This window comes from Ambystoma mexicanum, chromosome 11, assembly GCF_040938575.1.
Source record: "Ambystoma mexicanum isolate Mex_15411 chromosome 11, UKY_AmexF1_1, whole genome shotgun sequence".
Lineage (NCBI taxonomy): Eukaryota > Metazoa > Chordata > Amphibia > Caudata > Ambystomatidae > Ambystoma > Ambystoma mexicanum.
The window spans coordinates 568,777,351-568,789,360 of NC_090934.1; the positions used below are offsets into that span (position 1 = coordinate 568,777,351).

General features: G+C 43.3%; 1 protein-coding gene across 6 annotated transcripts in view; it reads left to right on the top strand.

Annotated features, from left to right (window-relative positions):
• Window positions 1-12,010, top strand: part of SHANK2 (SH3 and multiple ankyrin repeat domains 2) — a 4,166,579-nt gene that overhangs the window by 850,935 nt on the left and 3,303,634 nt on the right. For all 6 annotated transcript variants that reach the window (XM_069623409.1, XM_069623408.1, XM_069623411.1 and 3 more), the window contains one exon: window positions 2,353-2,421. The gene's annotated coding sequence lies outside the window, so the exon portion shown is untranslated. The remainder of the gene's footprint in view (window positions 1-2,352; window positions 2,422-12,010) is intronic.

A 12,010-nucleotide genomic window follows, 5' to 3' on the forward strand; every position in this document is an offset into this window, starting at 1 on the left:
CTTGAATGTGCACTCTCTTTTTGGACAGGACAGAGAGTCTGCATTGCCTTGGGAGCATAAATCATTTTCTGTAGTCATTTTCAGACACAATTGAGAATAGTCAGCTTACTGGTGCATTTCCACCAAATCTTTTATTGCCAAGATCCCTAGTGGCTATTTATACAAGTTGAATAATAAAGGTGCCAAGATAGATCCTTGATGAACACCACAAGGGATGAAACAAGGACCGTAACAGTTGTCATCCATGGCAACCAAGTGCTTTCTATTTCATGAAAAGAATGTAGACCAGTTCAAGACCTGTCCTTTAATCCCAATACGATTGGTCAAGAGTCCAAGAAGAATATCATGGTGGTTCGTATCAAAAGCAGCCGACAGGTAAAAAAGGCCAAAAAGTCAGGATCCCCCATCATCTAGTATTTTATATACATGATCTAAGATGTGGAGGGTAGCTGTTTCAATACTACACCCAGGCCGAAAGCTCATTTGAAAAGAAGATATTTTGGTCAACAATACAATGATTAAGTTGGTCAGTGACCACTCTTTCAATTAATGTACCAATGAAGGGAAGAACCTCGTCTATAGTTGATAAGACAATCCACATCAAAATTTGCTTCTTCAAAATCGGAGTAATATGACCCGTCTTTAAGAAATCAGCAAATAGCAAGTGCTTAAAGGGAGATGAATAAGTATGCTGAAAAAAGGCAGAAATGACACAAAGTGCTCTTTAACTTTAAAAGCGGGATAATGATCTTCTCGATAAAAGGTAGTTTTTTTTCCTAGCCATCGATTCCACAAGCTTATTGTCAGTAGGAAGAGAAAACCCATCCCACATTTTAGTCGCTTTACAAACCACTTGTAAAAGATCCATGGAATGCTGTGGGATATTCAATCAAATATCAATTTTGTTGGGAAAAAGTAAACAAATCCATTGCAATAGTGTTTGGAAGTAGAGGTTTGAATGTGCAGAGAGGGACTGTTCAGGACTTTCAATGTAGAAGAAATACTTTAGGTTGATTGATAGCAGACTCAACCAACACATTTTTAAACAAATATTTTGTTTCAGAGAATGGCAGCGACAGGCTTGACGCAGACTATTTAAGTTGTCAATTGAAGAGAATGACCATCAGATACGTTTGGCCCTACAAACAAGTTGACACTTAAAATGTAGAGCTTCAGTAAACCATAGAGCTGACAGTTTAGGACGCACTCAATTCATAGGTGGAGGAGCACTAACGTAAATCCCAGTTTTCACATCCTCATTACATTCTGTAAAGATAGAATTGCCAGCGAAATAACGAACTGTAGAAATAGTAACGATCGCCAATAATTGAGCAAGTGATGAATAATGAATGCATTTGAAATCCTGTTTCGATACCCAGAGTCCCTTAGCTTACCCTTGAAAAGACATTTGCAACAGACCAATCAATATTGCTGTAATCAACCTTAAAAAATAATTTGTGAGGCTAATAACTTAGTTTAAAATATTGCCACGATTGTTGAGTACGAGAGCGGCAATTATGTTGGTGAATTAAAGAAAACACAATCCATGACTGCCCCAAGGAATATTAAAATCGCAAATAAAAAACTATGCAAGGAGGAGGTACAAACATTAGTAATAACATCAAGGTATTCAGCACACATGCTTTATTTTCCCCTGGTGGGTGATACATCACATAAACCTGTAAAGAGAGCGAGTTAATAGCAATTGTAAGAGAAATATATTCAAAAGTATTTGGAGAGTTAATAGACAACATAGAACACTTAAAATCATTTCGAAACCAGCCCTATGCATTTCCAGGAATGACCTAAGTTGGGTGACGGTGACAGTGGTGAGTTAGCATTAGAGGGAGAAATCGCCTATTTACTTATTAACTATTCATCAGAATGGACATTTCATTACATGACAATTGAAGTATTATTCAAAAACTGCGAGACGATTGAATGGTGTTGCAGTTCCATGAAATCATAAGGTGCACACCTTTTATTGACAAGAAAGGTATCAAGAAATATCCTCACATCGGAATAAAGTAATGAAAGAGACCCATGTGAAGCAAAGGCGACAGCGAAAAGCTCCGAGCCAAATGAAATGCCCTTTGGGTGGCCATGTCCAGCACTATTGGTGCGGAATCGGAGGCTCCCGTCTTTGTCTCCGGGGTTGTCAAAGGATGCAGTTAATGACGTGTCTGTGTAATTGAGCATTCCTGGGGCCGCTGTGTGCCGTGAATCATCCTGTTCACAGGCAGGTCCCCGGAGGTGGTGGGAGTGGCTGCTCATTTCTGGGGCTGGCTTGATCTGAGCTCACGGCTTTGCGTGTGCGTGCGTTCCTGAAACATTGTGCTTTCCCTTTTCCAGGAAATCAGGAAGAAATGTGTGGATTTGTGTGACCCCGACACAGCAGCCCCCTCATCTGTGCGTGCACTGGTAAGTGATGTTTACTAATCGATGTTTATTTTAGACTAAACTCGTGGTCTGGCTGTAGCTCTGTGTCTTGCTCTGGCCATACACCGGAACAACTGCAAAAAAGTGTACCGTATTAGAAAAGTACAAATCATTTAAATCGTTGCTTCTGAGACGTGAAAAAGGAAAACGCCTTTATGTGACATGTCACGGCACGCTTGTGGGGCTTTACATAGTGTAAGACAACAACTGCCCCACCGAAAATTGGTGTAAAGCAAGACATCAGAGCACAATCATTGACCAGTGTGCATAACAACAACACAACTGACAGTGCTAAAACAGCTCATTCATGTGTCAACAATCCTCACCTGGTTACTGTGTGTGTGAATAACGCTTTCAGACCACTTCTCCAATTAGTTGCAGTGGGACACGTGTTGTTGATCGCCTTTGCAGAACTTTTTGTATCCAGATTGCGGGCCATTTCAAAGGTGGAATTGCTCTGTTTTGGAGAAAACACGTAATCAAAGCATATGCAACTATAGGATAAACACACAGGAAACAACAATTGTATAACTGCTGTACTGGTTGGTCTCCTTTCAAGACAGTGTGTTTCTCGTGGTGCTGACTGAGCATCACACATCCCAATAGTTCTTGAAATGGCACATTGTATCTCTTGCCCCGTCCCTAGCTACCATGGCAAACAGAAATGTATTTTTTATCTTTTTATCTTTTATCTTTTACTTCTGTGCAGTCGGTACTGTGGTAGGGTCCTAAGGGAGATGGGAGCAATTGGCCCTCCTCTGCAGGGCCCTTTTGGCTCACGCTAATCAAATTCTTTGGAACGTCTGTTTTATATCTCTCAGAAAAGTCAGTTTATCAGGCCTCAGCTCTGTGTTGAGCTTTCACAATTCTTTTCAATGCAGCTGTAGATCCATTTCGCTGGTAATCGCTTTTTCGGTGTCAGCAAGCAGTTTATGTGTGTTGTTTTGCACCGGGCTAATGTCTCTGCAGGTGTGTTCAGCCATGTCGCCTTTTCATGATTACTCTGGTGATGACATCCGGGTATGGTCTGTGGGGCTGCTTCAGTGGGTTGCGTCCATCATCTTGGGGGTAGGCTGCGGTGGGGGGGTTCAGACCCCCTCAACACCTCATCCAACTCGAGACTAACCGTCGCCATGTTTACCCAATAAAGGTCACAGAGGAAACATTATTGCCTTCAAGAAAAGCATGCATCTACATTTCAGGAGCTGAGCTCCCAGTGAAGTTGACCCTTATTCAAGGCGAACATATTCAATCGAGGCAGACCGAGGTAGCCACAATATGTTTCACCAGAAAAAGGCCTCCAACAAATCCAACCATTTCATGTCCTTTAGCGCCAAAGCCTCCAGACTATACAAGAGTGCCCGGCAAAACCACTGCTTGTATAGCGCCAAGACACCCCTTAGCGAGAATCCTGCATATTCAATCATGAACTTACTAGGTGGGTAATTTGTTTGGCTTTTCGAGATTTCATTTCAACTATTACAATATACCCATGGCAATATGACATTTCAAGCACCAAGTACTTATATGAGTATGTGTAGTCGATTACGCCTAAGCTGGTATTTAGAGTATGCCTGTTTTCCTTCTTAGCGGTAATGAACATAACTTTGGTTTATTTCAAATTAACCGATATCGTGTTTTCTTTTGCATACCACCCTAGCTTGTTCAACATGGACTTCATCCCTATCAAAATCTGGTCAAATATCACTAGGTCATCGGCGTAGAGAATTGCTGCGAATTGACATTTTCCACTGCCAATCAGGCATCCCAGTAGATCCTTCTCATTAGGACCCCTGTCCCTACTTTCCCTCTCTCACTCTGGCCGCCCACCTTGGGCCCTGTTCCTTCGTCTTCCTGCGAGGCAAAAAACCTTGCTGTCATCTTCGACTCCACTCACTCTTTCCCTGCTCACATCTCAGACGTCACAAAGAAGTCCCACTACCAGCTGCACCTCTTCAAAGGGTCTCTTCCCTTTCTCACTTTCCCCCAGAAGCTCACTGTCTCCAGAGCCCTGGTCTCTAGGCTGGACTACTGCAACAGCATCTTCCTCAATCTGCCTTCCTCTATTCTCCACCCTCTGCAACTAATCCAGAACAGGACTGCATGACTTATCCTTGGCCTCAAGCCCTGGGACTGTATCTCTCCAGCCCTGACATCTCTCCACTGGCTCCCGGTGGCTGCAAGGATCAAGTTCAAGACCCTGCAAAATATCCATGAGGCGTTCTGGGGCCAAGTCCCACACTAAATCGAACGCTCTCTTTCAAAATACCTTCCTTCTCGAGCCCTTGGCTCAGCTACCTCCAACTCTTTAAGGGTTAGATGCTTCTCCAGGCAGAGAGTGGTGGGTAGATATCTCTCCTTTGCAGGTACCTCCCTCTGAAATAGCCTCCCTGCCCCTCTCAAACTTTAGCCATACCAGCTGAAGTTCTGGAAGCATCTGAAAACATTCCTCTTCTCCTCTGCTTTCTCTCTCTCCCTTCCTTGCTGACCTACCTGTCTGCTGTACTGACTGAATGCTTGGCTACCCTCAGAGTCTCACTGGGTACCAGGCTCTTTCTTGATCAGTCACCCTTTCACTGCCCCCAGACCTACCACACACTTAGGGGCTGTAACTGTAACCCTATAGTCAGTGGTGGAAATGGAAAATAATTGGTGGGGGATCCCACAAGGGCCAGGGTGGGGGCAGAGTTTGGGGGGCACTGTCCGAGGAGGCAGGGTTTATGGGGCAAAGTTGGCAGTTGACCTCCGATCAAAGGAAATGTCCAAAATAGTTTCAAACAGTGCTATTTCTTTCATGCTGCTTCTTTTCCAATCTATAGATCAATTCCGCTTTAAACCACTTCCATGGCACTGGTGATGAGTTACTTCACTATGCGCATAATAATTTTTTACCAGTGTTGCTGAGTAAATATTCTTTAAAATGCACAATTTGCATCCCCTTTTATAATAAAAACTCCAGCTTGGGTACTATTCAAACTGGGTGATTTCTGTTTGCCATGAACAACGTTTTCTTTTACTTGAATCAGACCCTGCACAGCTCCTGCAGCTACCTTCTTAAAGCAGTTGGGTGGCTTCATCGTGTGGACATGGACCCAGATTATTTATTTATGCAATGTTTGTCAGATATCTGTATATGACAAACATTGCATAAATAAGTAAATATACAGGTATCCGACAAACATCGGAAACCTGAATATTTATTTATGCAATGTGTTGGTGTGTTGGATACAGGTATCCGATCAACATTGCATAAATAAATATATAATTCGGGTCCATGTATCCGACAAACACTGCACAAATAAATAAATAAACCGAGTCATGGCTGAGGGCTGTAACTTCCTCTTGTGACCCCATGCACGGGTCAGCAGTAGAAGTTACAGCTTGCTCGCGGGTGCTTTCTTTTTTTTTATCCCCCCACAAGTGCCGACTCTGGTGGGATCTGGAGATCGGGCTACACATCTGGTGCCGTATCTCAGATCCGGCGAGAGCCGGCCCAATCGCCAGCAATTCCTATAGTCCCTTGTTCTCCTTGCACTACCGAGAGCTGCACTTCTGTGGCTGCAATTACTTAGAGCATTGCTGCCCTGTTTTCCCCTCCCCTCTCCCTTGCACCTCCCCCTCCCTTTCGCCTTGCACTTCTCGTTCTCGATTGGCACAAGGCCTAGTAAGATCGTTTGTCTTGTCCTCCCTCCCTTGTCTTGTCGCGCCTAGAAACACTTGTGTACAGGGGCGTTATAAATGACTCATCATATCATATCATAACGTCGAAAAACACACAAAATGTTGTTTCTTCGAGTTATCTGAAACTAATCCCATCAGTACTAGTGTTTAGTTTCGTTAAAAGCAGCCTTATCACTTTTAGCTTTAAAATTCACTATTCGTGTCCATAGCTGCCACATTGCCCAATTTAGCCAATCTCATTTATTTAACCAACAACACTTAAAATACTGAGAGTTGTAGGCCTTTCCCTATTATGGAAGACATGCAACTACACATCTGATAATGCAAAGTGTTCTGTTTGAAAAGCCAGGGCTAGCTAACATTGTCAGTAAATCCGAGAACTTGGCGTGTATACTCATATATAAGCATCTGCTTTAGCACAGTTTGAGGCTATCACACAGCCACACAATATTTTTAGTAATACCTATTCTTTTCTTTGAAACGGCTGTCATGTCACAGCTGTCATTAACACTTAGGTCTACTCCCCCTGCACTCCCACCCTACATGAGACTTGGTGATCTGCATACAAAATAAGGCTCTGTTGTGGTGATTCCTATCAGAAAGTCGAGTTCCTTCAGGGCTGTACATAACCAGAATAATGGGTGGCATCAGTGGAGGAGATTTTTGCATGGAGGGGGAGTGGTAACAGAAACGGGAGACGCCCGTACATTTCAAAGTTTTCTTTTAATGAAAGTAGTGAAATAATTCAATGAGAAATGTGGAAAAGGCATATAGTCAGAAACATATTACATTTCAATTTCAGAGCATTAAAGATGTTGCTACATGAAAGTTCACCCTTTTGTTGCATTTATTATGTAGAAATCACATGGGATCCCAGTTCAAGTGTCTCTAATTTACCTTGCCATGTCTTTCTGTACATTTCTGAACTTGTAGTACTGTATATGTGATGCAAAAAAAAAAAAACACAAATCCCAGAATGCAGAATGGTGTTAGGAAAAAGACAGTCCTGGTTGAAGGGTGACATGAGGCCACGGTTCTGCTCCGCAGTAGACTGATGACCTGCAACCATCGCCATTCACTGGTACGTCTTTCACACTTTCATTCATGAGGGGCAGATAGAGGGTCTTGTGCAGGGGTCTGTGCCAAGCAACTGACCAGATATGTTGACCTATGGCTCCCATGATCCTTCATAATCGAGTAGTGTGTCTAAGGCTGATGGGAGTTGTTGGCCAAAACATCTGTATAGTACAAGGTTTCCTTTCACTGGTCTAGTGGCTACTTATCTGCAAAGTAGGTTAGGTTATGTAGACTATATTGAGCTACTAGTTCTGCGTTCTTATTCAGCCTCCCTGTGCATTGCAAGACGTGGGCATTTCCTTTACCCCATTAGTTATGTTATGTTATGTTACTTGGCATTTATATAGTGCCTTTTGTATCATTGGTATGATCTCAAAGCGCTGGTAGGTTGGACGCCCTGGGGAACCAAGGATGAATCTACCAGGCTCATGAAGCCATGTGTTGTCAACTGGAATCACAGGACTGACCCAATTTAGCAGCTGTATGGCTAAAGTGCTGAAAGTTCAGCAAGGAGATGAGCGAGTTAAACATAGCGGTGTGCATAGTTTGATATGTTCAGGACGATGTTTCTTCCCATGCAGCCAAACCTGCCCTGTTCTCAGAGTTGAAACTGAGGACACAGGGACTGCAAGTTCATACATCCACAGAGAGCGTGAGCACATATAACATCAAACGTGTAGGCAAAAAATGAACCTAATTGTATTTGCTCCGAAGTGCAATGGTTCCCTTTTTAAACGCAGCTGGAGAAAAAAAAAACCTATAAGAAAGCTCCCGCCCCCTTCAGCCATAGAACCGCTTTAAAGCAACTGCAAACTGCAACAGAACGTCCCCTGACATTCCTTTCCTGTTGCTGGTTGTCACCGAGTAACCAGAAGTGTACTGGAAACCGGGATTGCATTGGCCAGCTTTTGACCTCCACTGCAGTGGGTAAGACTTGAATGAACGCGCTCAAAAGGAATCCGAAGGTTGGAGTGAGGTGGGGATGGGAGGGCTCTGGGGGAAACCGCTCACTGAAGGGCCCGCACGCCTCGTCCACAGACTAGAGTGACAACTGGAAGGGTACGCTGTCACGAAAAAAGTCTGTACTATGTGCGTTAATTCAATGGTAATTTCCACAGAACAGGCATACATGTCGCCATCATTTGCCGCCAACGGAACGGGATTAATTCACACAATTTGCTGTTAGTCAGAACGTAATGACGAAGTTATCAAGGTTTCTGCAAGATTGTACAGTTAATGTTTAACATTTTGTTCGTAAATTAGAAGCACCATTAATATTGTGGAATTTCCCTTTTTTCCCCCTGTCTTTTTTGTACCTGAAAAGACAGTTCTGTGGTCGTGTTGGCAATGCCATGTTATCATTCTGCTGTCTGGCCACGCCTCTCAGCCTTTCCACTCATGTGTCGTCACCTCCTCCCCTTGACCGAAAGTTTCCCTTTCGACCTATCTGGGAGTGCTTGTCAAACACTGCATTTTTGAAGCATAATTCAGACAGACACAGGCACTAAATCAGAAAGATGAATGGATTTGAAGAAAAGGCAGAGAAAAGAGGAGCAGACTGTTTGCATTTGAAAAGGAAGGGTCACCTCAACTCGTTAAGGGCTTGTGAAATGTGAACAGACAGTTCCAATTGGATATATACCTTCATGTGCTTGAAGTTAAGGGATTGTTTCCTACAAAATACCCCTATTAAGTTTGCTTAAGGCTTCACGCTGACCACTGAGGTCATTGGCAAGTAAACCTTCCTCAAATTTCGAGTCCTATGTTTACCTCATATTTCCCCTTGTCTGTCATCCATTTTGTCTACATATTAATTTCATTTTTGACTATTTCAGATGTCAGGCTAATTTGTTTGTTTTTGGTCATATGTTGCCGTAGCAAATTTTACTCCAATTTTTAGTTTACTAATTGCCCTCACTCCACAATCTCACTCTTGGCCAGCTGGGAACTGATATGTTCACGGTAGAGAGACGAATCGTGCTGGGCAAGTTGTATAATGTAAACTACTGAACATCTAGTGTCCAGATTACTTCACAATAGCTCCTTGCCAAATGTATAATGCACTGTCCTTTTCAATGCTCAGTAATTCCAATGCCATTATTAAAATGACATTGACCAATCCAGGATGATAGAACTACCATTGTGTGACCCTGGTCAGTGTCCCGTCACCATGCCATATAAGTCATCTGTGTGCATGTGCACACCCCCAGAATATGCCTCTGAATTGAACATACAGATTTTATAAAAGATAACAGTGTAGGGATGAAACTGGAATATTGCCTTCTGGTCTCACCAAGGTCCTCTCAGATGAAGAATGCACATACAACCCAAATGTAGAACCAGCATCTCCATTTACCACTGGATTGAAAGCAACACTCCTGTCCACGTCCCAAGTACTTTTCCGTGGACCAAGCGCCATTTACAGCCTTTACCAGTAACTGCACGAAATTAGAAGATCATTAACCATATATATAAATGTTCCCTTCTCCTTAACAAGTTTTGTCTTTTTATAATACCAGTTTAGACTAACTGACTGTGTAGTTTTCCACACAGGTGCTAAGGATATATTTTTCTTTTTTGTAAAAGAAAAAGAAAATAAATGTACCTTTCTTACTCCGTGCAGTGCAGCTGAAGCTGTTTTCCTGGTGATGATGTCACAGTCATCAGCATGAAAAACGGACTTGCTGACAGCAGCACTGCGAGGTGCCCGGCTGCAGAAGAAAGGTATGTTTATTTTCCTTAAAAAAATAAAAAAAGACACCATTAGCACCCGTTTAGAGAACTACATTGGTGCCAATGGCGATATGCCCCTCGACAGCATGCCTAGCCTTTTTGGTAATGGCAGTGACACCCTTGTTAAGGGTGGGACATTACCTACAGTGTCGGCCTGATACCTCCGGGCACACAGCCTCATTGGCATAAGTGCTTTGGATGGTAAAGGAGACGTTTATGCTAAAGCCATTCAGGGAACTGGACAATCTGTGCTCTGGTTACCAATGCCTGGTCTACTGATGGCAGTGAAGGAAGGAAGTGATCTCTAAAAGGCATATTCTGGGGGCTGTCATTGCTCAATGACATATTGCCATGACACGAGCCTATGGTAAGCTTGTTTCATTTCTTAGATACACTACCTGAAGGATACATCACAAAACAATCACAAAAATTATCGTCAACAATCTGCCCAATGAATCTGCTGAGAGAACGTTCATTTGGTCAGAGAAGGTGAGTCATGGTATATTCTGAACACTTGTAATTCTAGTGCTCCTTGGAGATCTGTATCAAACTCAATGTGTTACAATGTGTGAACAGTGAGTCACAATGCACAAATATGCCCGTGTTGTAAATTATATCTATGAGGCGTTGCTATTAAAATCACAAAAGAGAAGAAACAGAAAGCAGTGGTTCCAAACTAAGAAAATAAGATTGTTTGCACCCTAGTCAATCAACCCTGCTGCACTGAAAATCAGAGACAAATATGTAACACCTTAATAATATGAATCTTTGTAAAATAGTGATACCATGTTCTTTTCAAAATATTGAAGTAATAATTAGTGCAGATCTGGGAGTTCCAAATGACTAAATGCAACTGCAAAAAGTAGTCGACAAATTGATCCCTCAAATAGTGCAAGTAAATCTTTTCCACTATGTAGCAACTATTGCAGCAAAGTAACAAGAATAGATTGATTCAACCATAAAAATGTCTTTATAATTTTATGGAGCCAAAATGGGGGCCAAAATGGGGGTGAAGAGGCATAGTCTGGTGTTACGCTCACCTGGACCACACAGGGGTGTCGATCGCACCCAGACAGCTGTGGTCGCCTTCAATGTGATGCATAGTGCAGAGATGACTGTCTGGACTGGCCCGCTTAGTCTTGTCTGCTGGACCCGAAGAAGTATTTTCCTGCAAGTGGAGACAGGGATTAACCACCTGTGGGTTTCAGTGATGGCCTCCCAACTGTTCTCGCTCTCCCCCACTAATCACCTCCGATATCCCCTTAGTAACCTCACCTTATGTTCGTAAAAGATGAGCTCTCCATCCTGCGTGTCTTGCAGGGGCGCGTAGATACCAGTTACTTCACTGGTTTGAAGGCGTTGGGAGAGTTCCGGTAAGTATTGACTCTGAAGTCCCTGGCGGGATTGGTAAGTATCAAGTTCAAAGAGTTCAATGTGCCCGATGTTCACTCTTGTCCCCTTCCTTCCTTAAATTGCAACTGAGTTCGTGAGAAGAAGGTCTCGTAGCTGCTGCTGGCGTTCAGGTAAGAGTCTGTGTTACCTAACGCTGTCCGGTAACTATTGCATGCGTTCACGTGTTGTTTTTCTCCCTCTTTACAGATGCGGCATATGAAAATGTGGAGAGTTATGGAATAATACCGCCGGTGGTAAGAGGTTGTATTTGTTGATTCCCTTGGCTCACCTTGTTTTTTTTCTTGTGTCCCCTAGGTGCCGGATTACGGCGAAGAAATGATGGAGACAGTGCCAGATCGAAAGATGCTGTGAGAACTGGTGAGTATGGTGCCGTGCTGGAGCTGGCGAAGCGACGCGTGCAGGACTGATGTACTTTCCAGGTCCGGAGATGAAATGGTTCCGGAATTAGGTGAGAAATTTGAAATAAGTTTGTTTTCTAACCTTGTCCTTTTCTTCTTCTTTATTCTAGGAGCTCCGGATTCGAGGCAGGCGTGGCAGAAGACTGGATGCTGGCTGCAGGCACGCGGGCGTGGCAGAAGACTGGATGCTGGCTGCAGGCACAGTGAGCGTCACACTGCTGGATGCAGAATAACGCGAAGCATTTGCTGCTGTTCGGGTGTGGTTTAAA